Consider the following 9071-nt stretch of genomic DNA (forward strand, 5'->3'; position numbering starts at 1 on the left):
TCTATCACCCCTCTGAATACCAACGCTCTGTATATCTACCTCTGATCTGAATAGCTTTTACAACGTTGTATATTATCAACCACCCTGTAAAGCTATCACCACTCTGTACATCTATTACCCCTCTGAATATCTAACACCACTCTGTATGTATATATCACCAATCTGATTATATATTAACACTCTGTAAATCTATCACTACTCTATATGTGTATCACCAATGTGTATATCTATCACCCATCTGAATATCTATCACCCCTCTGAATATCTTGCACCACTCTGTATATCTATTACTACTCTGTATATATATCACCACTCTGTATATATCTACTACCACTCTGTACATCTATCACCACTCTGTATATCTATCGACACTCTGAGTATCTATCACCCCTCTGAATATCTAACACTTATTTGTATATCTATCACCACTCTGTATATCTATCACCAATCTGAATATCTATCACCACTGTACATATATCATCACTCTGTATATCTATCACCACTCTGTATGGCTATAACGACTGTGTATATCTATCACCCCTCTGAATATCTTACACCACTCTGTATATCTATTACCACTCTGTATATGTATCACCACTCTGTATATCTATCACCACTGTGTTTATCTATCATCCCTCTGAATATCTTTCAACCCTCTGAATAACTATCACCCCTCTGAATATATATCACCACTATGTACACATATTACCAATCTGTATATCTATCGACCCTCTGAATATCTATCACCACAGTGGATATCTAACACCACCCTGTATACTTATCACAACTCTTTATATCCATCAGCATTCTCTATATCTGTCACCCCTTTGTATATATATATCATCACTCTGTATATCTACAACCACTCTGTATATCTATCACATCTCTGTATATCTAATACAACTCTGTACATCTATCACCACTCTGTATATATATCACCACTCTGCAGGTATATCACCACTCTGTATATCTATCACCACTCTGTATATCTACCAACGTTCTGTTTATCTACCTCTGATTTGAATATCTATCTAACTTTGTCTATTATCAACCACCCTGTATATCTATCACCCCTCTGAAAATCTATCACCTCTCTGAATATCTATTACCGTTCTGTATATCTATCACCACTCTGTATATTTAACACCACTCTGTATATCTATCACCACTTTGTATATCTATCACTAATCTGAATATCTATCACCACTATGCACATCCATCACCACTCTGTATATATATCACCACTCTGTACATATATCATCACTTTGTATATCTATCACCACTCTGTACACATATCACCACTCTGTATATCTATCTACCCTCTGAATATCTATCTATTACAACTTTGTCTATTATCAACCACCCTGTAAATCTATCACCATTCTGTACATATATTACCCCTCTGAATATCTAACACCACTCTGTATATCTATCACCAATCTGAATATCTATTACCACTCTGTAAATCTTTTACCACTCTGTATATCTATCACCACTCTATATGTGTATCACCAATGTGTATATCTATCACCCCTCTGAATATCTTACACCACTCTGTATATATCTATCACCACTCTGTTTATCTATCCCCACTCTGTATATCTACCAACACTCTGTTTATCTACCTCTGATCTGAATATCTATCTAACTTTGTCAATTATCCACCACCCTGTATATCTATCACCCCTCTGAATATCTATCACCTCTCTGAATATCTATCACTATTCTGTATATCTACATCACTCTGTATATTTAACACCACTCTGTACATCTATCACCTCTCTTTACACCTTTCACCACTCTGTTTATTTATCGACCCTCTGAATATCTATCACCCCTCTGAATATCCAACACCACTCTGAATATCTATCGTCACTCTGTATATCTATCACCACTGTGTTTGTCTATCACCACTGTGTATATCTATCACCCCCTCTGAATATCTATCTCCCATCTAAATATCTACCACCACTCTGTATATATATCACCACTATGTACACATATCACCACTCTGTACATCTATCATCACTCCGTACATATATTACCACTCTGTACAAATATCACCACTCTGTATATCTATCACCACTCTATATATTTATCACCAATCTGAATATTTATCACCACTCTGTACACCTATCACCACTCTATATATCTATCGACCCTCTGAATATCTATCACCTCTCTGAATATCTATTACCATTCTGTATATCTATCACCACTCTGCATATTTAACACCACTCTGTATATCTATCATCACTTTGTATATTTATCACCAATCTGAATATCTATCACCACTATGCACATCCATCACCACTCTGTATATCTATCACCACCTATATATCTATCATCCCTCTGAATATCTATCACCCCTCTGAATAATTATCACCCCTCTGAATATATATCACCACTCTGTATATATATATCACCACTCTGTACATATATCATCACTTTGTATATCTATCACCACTCTGTACACATATCACCACTCTGTATATCTATCGACTCTCTGAATATCTATCTATTACAACTTTGTCTATTATCAACCACCCTGTAAATCTATCACCACTCTGTACATGTATTACCCCTCTGAATATCTAACACCACTCTGTATATCTATCACCAATCTGAATATCTATTACCACTCTGTGAATCTATCACCACTCTGTATATCTATCACCACTCTATATGTGTATCACCAATGTGTATATCTATCACCCCTCTGAATAACTATCACCCCTCTGAATATATATCACCACTCTGTATATATATCATCACTTTGTATATCTATCACCACTCTGTACACATATCACCACTCTGTATATCTATCAACCCTCTGAATATCTATCTATTACAACTTTGTCTATTATCAACCACCCTGTAAATCTATCACCACTCTGTACATATATTACCCCTCTGAATATCTAACACCACTCTGTATATCTATCACCAATCTGAATATCTATTACCACTCTGTAAATCTATCACCACTCTGTATATCTATCACCACTCTATATGTGTATCACCAATGTGTATATCTATCACCCCTCTGAATATCTTACACCACTCTGTATATCTATTACTACTCTGTATATCTATCCCCACTCTGTATATCTACCAACACTCTGTTTATCTACCTCTGATCTGAATATCTATCTAACTTTGTCTATTATCCACCACCCTGTATATCTATCACCCGTCTGAATATATCCACCACTATGTACAGCTATCACCTCTCTGTACACCTATCACCACTCTGTATATCTATCGACCCTCTGAATATATATCACCTCTCTGAATATCTATTACCATTCTGTATATCTATCACCACTCTGTATATTTAACCCCACTCTGTATATCTATCATCACTTTGTATATCTATCACCAATCTGAATATGTATCACCACTATGCACATCCATCACCACTCTGTATAGCTATCACCACTTATATATCTATCATCCCTCTGAATATCTATCACCCCTCTGAATAACTATCACCCCTCTGAATAACTATCACCACTCTGTATATATATCACCACTCTGTACATATATCATCACTTTGTATATATATCACCACTCTGTACACATATCACCACTCTGCACACATATCACCACTCTGTATATCTATCGACCCTCTGAATATCTATCTATTACAACTTTGTCTATTATCAACCACCCTGTAAACCTATCACCACTCTGTACATGTATTACCCCTCTGAATATCTAACACCACTCTGTATATCTATCACCAATCTGAATATCTATTACCACTTTGTGAATATATCACCACTCTGTATATCTATCACCACTCTATATATGTATCACCCCCTCTGAATATCTATCTCCCATCTAAATATCTATCACCACTCTGTATATCTATCACCACTATGTACACATATCACCACTCTGTACATCTATCATCACTCCGTACATATATTACCACTCTGTACAAATATCACCACTCTGTATATATATCACCACTCTATATATCTATCACCAATCTGAATATGTATGACAACTCTGTACAGCTATCAACTCTCTGTACACCTATCACCATTCTGTATATCTATCGACCCTCTGAATATCTATCACCTCTCTGAATATCTATTACCATTCTATATATCTATCACCACTCTGTATATTTAACACCATTCTGTATATCTATCATCACTTTGTATATCTATCACCAATCTGAATATCTATCACCACTATGCACATCCATCACCACTCTGTATATCTATCACCACTTATATATCTATCATCCCTCTGAATATCTATCACCCCTCTGAATAACTATCACCCCTCTGAATATATATCTCCACTCTGTATATATACCACCACTCTGTACATATATCATCACTTTGTATATCTATCACCACTCTGTACACATATCACCACTCTGTATATCTATCGACCTTCTGAATATCTATCTATTACAACTTTGTCTATTATCAACCACCCTGTAAATCTATCACCACTCTGTACATGTATTACCCCTCTGAATATCTAACACCACTCTGTATATCTATCACCAATCTGAATATCTATTACCACTCTGTGAATATATCACCACTCTGTATATCTATCACCACTCTATATGTATATCACCAATGTGTATATCTATCACCCCTCTGAATATCTTACACCACTCTGTATATCTATTGCTACTCTGTATATATATCACCACTCTGTATATATCTATCACCACTCTGTTTATCTATCCCCACTCTGTATATCTACCAACACTCTGTTTATCTACCTCTGATCTGAATATTTATCTAACTTTGTCTATTATCCACCACCCTGTATATCTATCACCCCTCTGAATATCTATCACCTCTCTGAATATCTATCACTATTCTGTATATCTACATCACTCTGTATATTTAACACCACTCTGTACATCTATCACCTCTCTTTACACCTTTCACCACTCTGTATATTTATCGACCCTCTGAATATCTATCACCCCTCTGAATATCAAACACCACTCTGAATATCTATCATCACTCTGTATATCTATCACCACTCTGTTTGTCTATCACCACTGTGTATATCTATCACCCCATCTGAATATCTATCTCCCATCTAAATATCTATCACCACTCTGTATATATATCACCACTATGTACACATATCACCACTCTGTACATCTATCATCACTCCGTACATATATTACCACTCTGTACAAATATCACCACTCTGTATATCTATCACCACTCTATATATCTATCACCAATCTGAATATTTATCACCACTCTGTACAGCTATCGCCTCTCTGTACACCTATCATCACTCTGTATATCTATCGACCCTCTGAATATCTATCACCACTCTGTGTATCTATTACCAATCTGAATATCTATCACCACTCTGTACATCTGTCACCACTCTGTATATCTATCTCCACTCTGTATGTATATCACCACTGTGTATATCTATCACCCCTCTGAATATCTATCACCTCTCTGAATATCTATCACCACTCTGTATATCTATCACCACTATGTATATCTATCACCACCCTATATATCTATCACCAATCTGAATATTTATCACCACTCTGTACAGCTATCACCTCTCTGTACACCTATCACCACTCTGTATATATATCGACCCTCTGAATATCTATCACCAATCTGAATATCTATCACCACTATGCACATCCATCACCACTCTGTATATCTATCACCACTTATATATCTATCATCCCGCTGAATATCTATCACCCCTCTGAATAACTATCACCCCTCTGAATATATATCACCACTCTGTATATATACCACCACTCTGTACATATATCATCACTTTGTATATCTATCACCACTCTGTACACATATCACCACTCTGTATATCTATCGACCTTCTGAATATCTATCTATTACTACTTTGTCTATTATCAACCACCCTGTAAATCTATCACCACTCTGTACATGTATTACCCCTCTGAATATCTAACACCACTCTGTATATCTATCACCAATCTGAATATCTATTACCACTCTGTGAATATATCACCACTCTGTATATCTATCACCACTCTATATGTATATCACCAATGTGTATATCTATCACCCCTCTGAATATCTTACACCACTCTGTATATCTATTGCTACTCTGTATATATATCACCACTCTGTATATATCTATCACCACTCTGTTTATCTATCCCCACTCTGTATATCTACCAACACTCTGTTTATCTACCTCTGATCTGAATATTTATCTAACTTTGTCTATTATCCACCACCCTGTATATCTATCACCCCTCTGAATATCTATCACCTCTCTGAATATCTATCACTATTCTGTATATCTACATCACTCTGTATATTTAACACCACTCTGTACATCTATCACCTCTCTTTACACCTTTCACCACTCTGTATATTTATCGACCCTCTGAATATCTATCACCCCTCTGAATATCAAACACCACTCTGAATATCTATCATCACTCTGTATATCTATCACCACTCTGTTTGTCTATCACCACTGTGTATATCTATCACCCCATCTGAATATCTATCTCCCATCTAAATATCTATCACCACTCTGTATATATATCACCACTCTGTACATCTATCATCACTCCGTACATATATTACCACTCTGTACAAATATCACCACTCTGTATATCTATCACCACTCTATATATCTATCACCAATCTGAATATTTATCACCACTCTGTACAGCTATCACCTCTCTGTACACCTATCATCACTCTGTATATCTATCGACCCTCTGAATATCTATCACCACTCTGTGTATCTATTACCAATCTGAATATCTATCACCACTCTGTACATCTGTCACCACTCTGTATATCTATCTCCACTCTGTATGTATATCACCACTGTGTATATCTATCACCCCTCTGAATATCTATCACCTCTCTGAATATCTATCACCACTCTGTATATCTATCACCACTATGTATATCTATCACCACCCTATATATCTATCACCAATCTGAATATTTATCACCACTCTGTACAGCTATCACCTCTCTGTACACCTATCACCACTCTGTATATATATCGACCCTCTGAATATCTATCACCACTCTGTGTATCTATCACCAATCTGAATATCTATCACCACTCTGTACATCTGTCACCACTCTGTATATCTATCCCCACTCTGTATGTATATCACCACTGTGTATATCTATCACCCCACTGAATATCTATCACCTCTCTGAATATCTATCACCACTCTGTATATCTATCCCCACTATGTATATCTATCACCACTCTGTATATATATTACCACTCTGTACACCTATCACCATCAACGTATATCACTAGTCTACACTGATGCAGTATTCCCCCTACTTAAACGAGGATGAAAATTAAATGTCAGTTGCACAGTTTAACATGCTATGCTAAATAGGGCGTGCTGCATTTCCGCTAATTTTAAGTATACGTTTCCGCAATTTGTATTTATTACTTTTTCGGAAATTTACCCGGTAATTTATAAATATTTGAATACAATTATATCAGATAAATATTTTATTTAATATTTTCATTTAGAAAGGTTTCAGATCTTATATCTTTAATATAATTTTAGGAGTACAGTGCAAAACAACAAATGTAGCCTGTGCAACTGAGACAAACAGAACCCCCTGTACTTTAAAATTCAGATTTCAGCTATACAATTTCTAAACCACATTGTAAACTCGCCTAACACTTTAGTCCATAAAATATATAATAATATAGAAAAAAACAAGTAAATGGGTTAACAATGTAAAAGACTGGTTAAATAAATTAGGTTTTGGTCATCTCACTTTTGATACCTTTAATTTAAAATATCACATATGAATCTATGACCAGGCTTATCAAATTATGAATTGTTCTATCAATAAATGTGAAAAATTAAATTTCTTTTGTCATACTAATAGAATTAGAAAAAGGCCCCCATATATTGATATATGTAAATTCAAAACTGACCGATCAGTTCTCAGTAAATTTAAACTAAGTGCCCATTCCCTAGCAATTGAAAGAGGGCGTTATACTAACATTGAAAGAAGTAAACGCATTTGCTTATCATGTGACAGACAAGAAATTGAGGATGAATACCATTTCTTCTCAATCTGTCCATGCTGTACATCATTGAGGGATACCTATATACAAAATATTAATAAAAATCTTAATTTCAATTTATATAAATAGCATTGAAGCATTTGACTGTACTTTTAAATAGCAGTCTACCAGTCATTATAAAAATCACCATAAAGTATATTAATGATTGGTTTTTTTTTAGAACATCTGTATAACTTGTGTTTCTTTTTATATGCAACCTAATTTTTGTTTGTATTCTTTTTTTTTAATTGATCATGGACATTAATAATGTGTTAACTGTTGATATTTATAGCCTTTTCCTTCTTCACTGTGAATACCACTGTCACTCTAATATAATTATTATAATCAATTTAACTATTGTAAGTTTATTGTCTTAATTTTGTATGCCATAACCATTTAATGTAAATGTGTGTGTGCAATAAAATATTGTCTATTGTCTATAGTCTATATAAGATATAACTAGTTGACTCTGGTCTTACGGTTATAAAACTTTCGAGCAAGATTTTTGTACTCAGACTCGAAAATCAACCAATCAAATTGCTGGATTTCATGTTTCGAGCATGATTTTTGTGCTCCGAGCACTGAGCAAAGTGTTATGCCTTCAAGGCCTGGTAAGGATTTTCGTAAATGGCTATCACATTTTTTTGGTTTGGCTTACTTGCCAATGACATGATTAAAGCATGCTTTGTTGAATTGATAGCCGATTCTCCATCTGACGGTAGATGCATAAAGTTTGCGGATTACATCTTGGAGTTTTATACAGATATCAATTCGAGATTTCCACAAACCATTTGGACATCACCTCCTGACCCCGACCAAAAGAGAACAACGAATGGTGCCGAGTCTTTTCATGCCCACCCGAAAGAGCAGACTGACTCAAGCCATCCTATTATTTGTGTTTGTGTCTATGAGTTATGAGTCAGTTATCGAAAATGCATTCACAATATCTTGCATTAAGATGTGAACTCTAACTGTAAAAGTAGCCGTTC

Source organism: Mytilus trossulus, chromosome 4 (genome assembly GCF_036588685.1).
Source record: "Mytilus trossulus isolate FHL-02 chromosome 4, PNRI_Mtr1.1.1.hap1, whole genome shotgun sequence".
NCBI lineage: Eukaryota > Metazoa > Mollusca > Bivalvia > Mytilida > Mytilidae > Mytilus > Mytilus trossulus.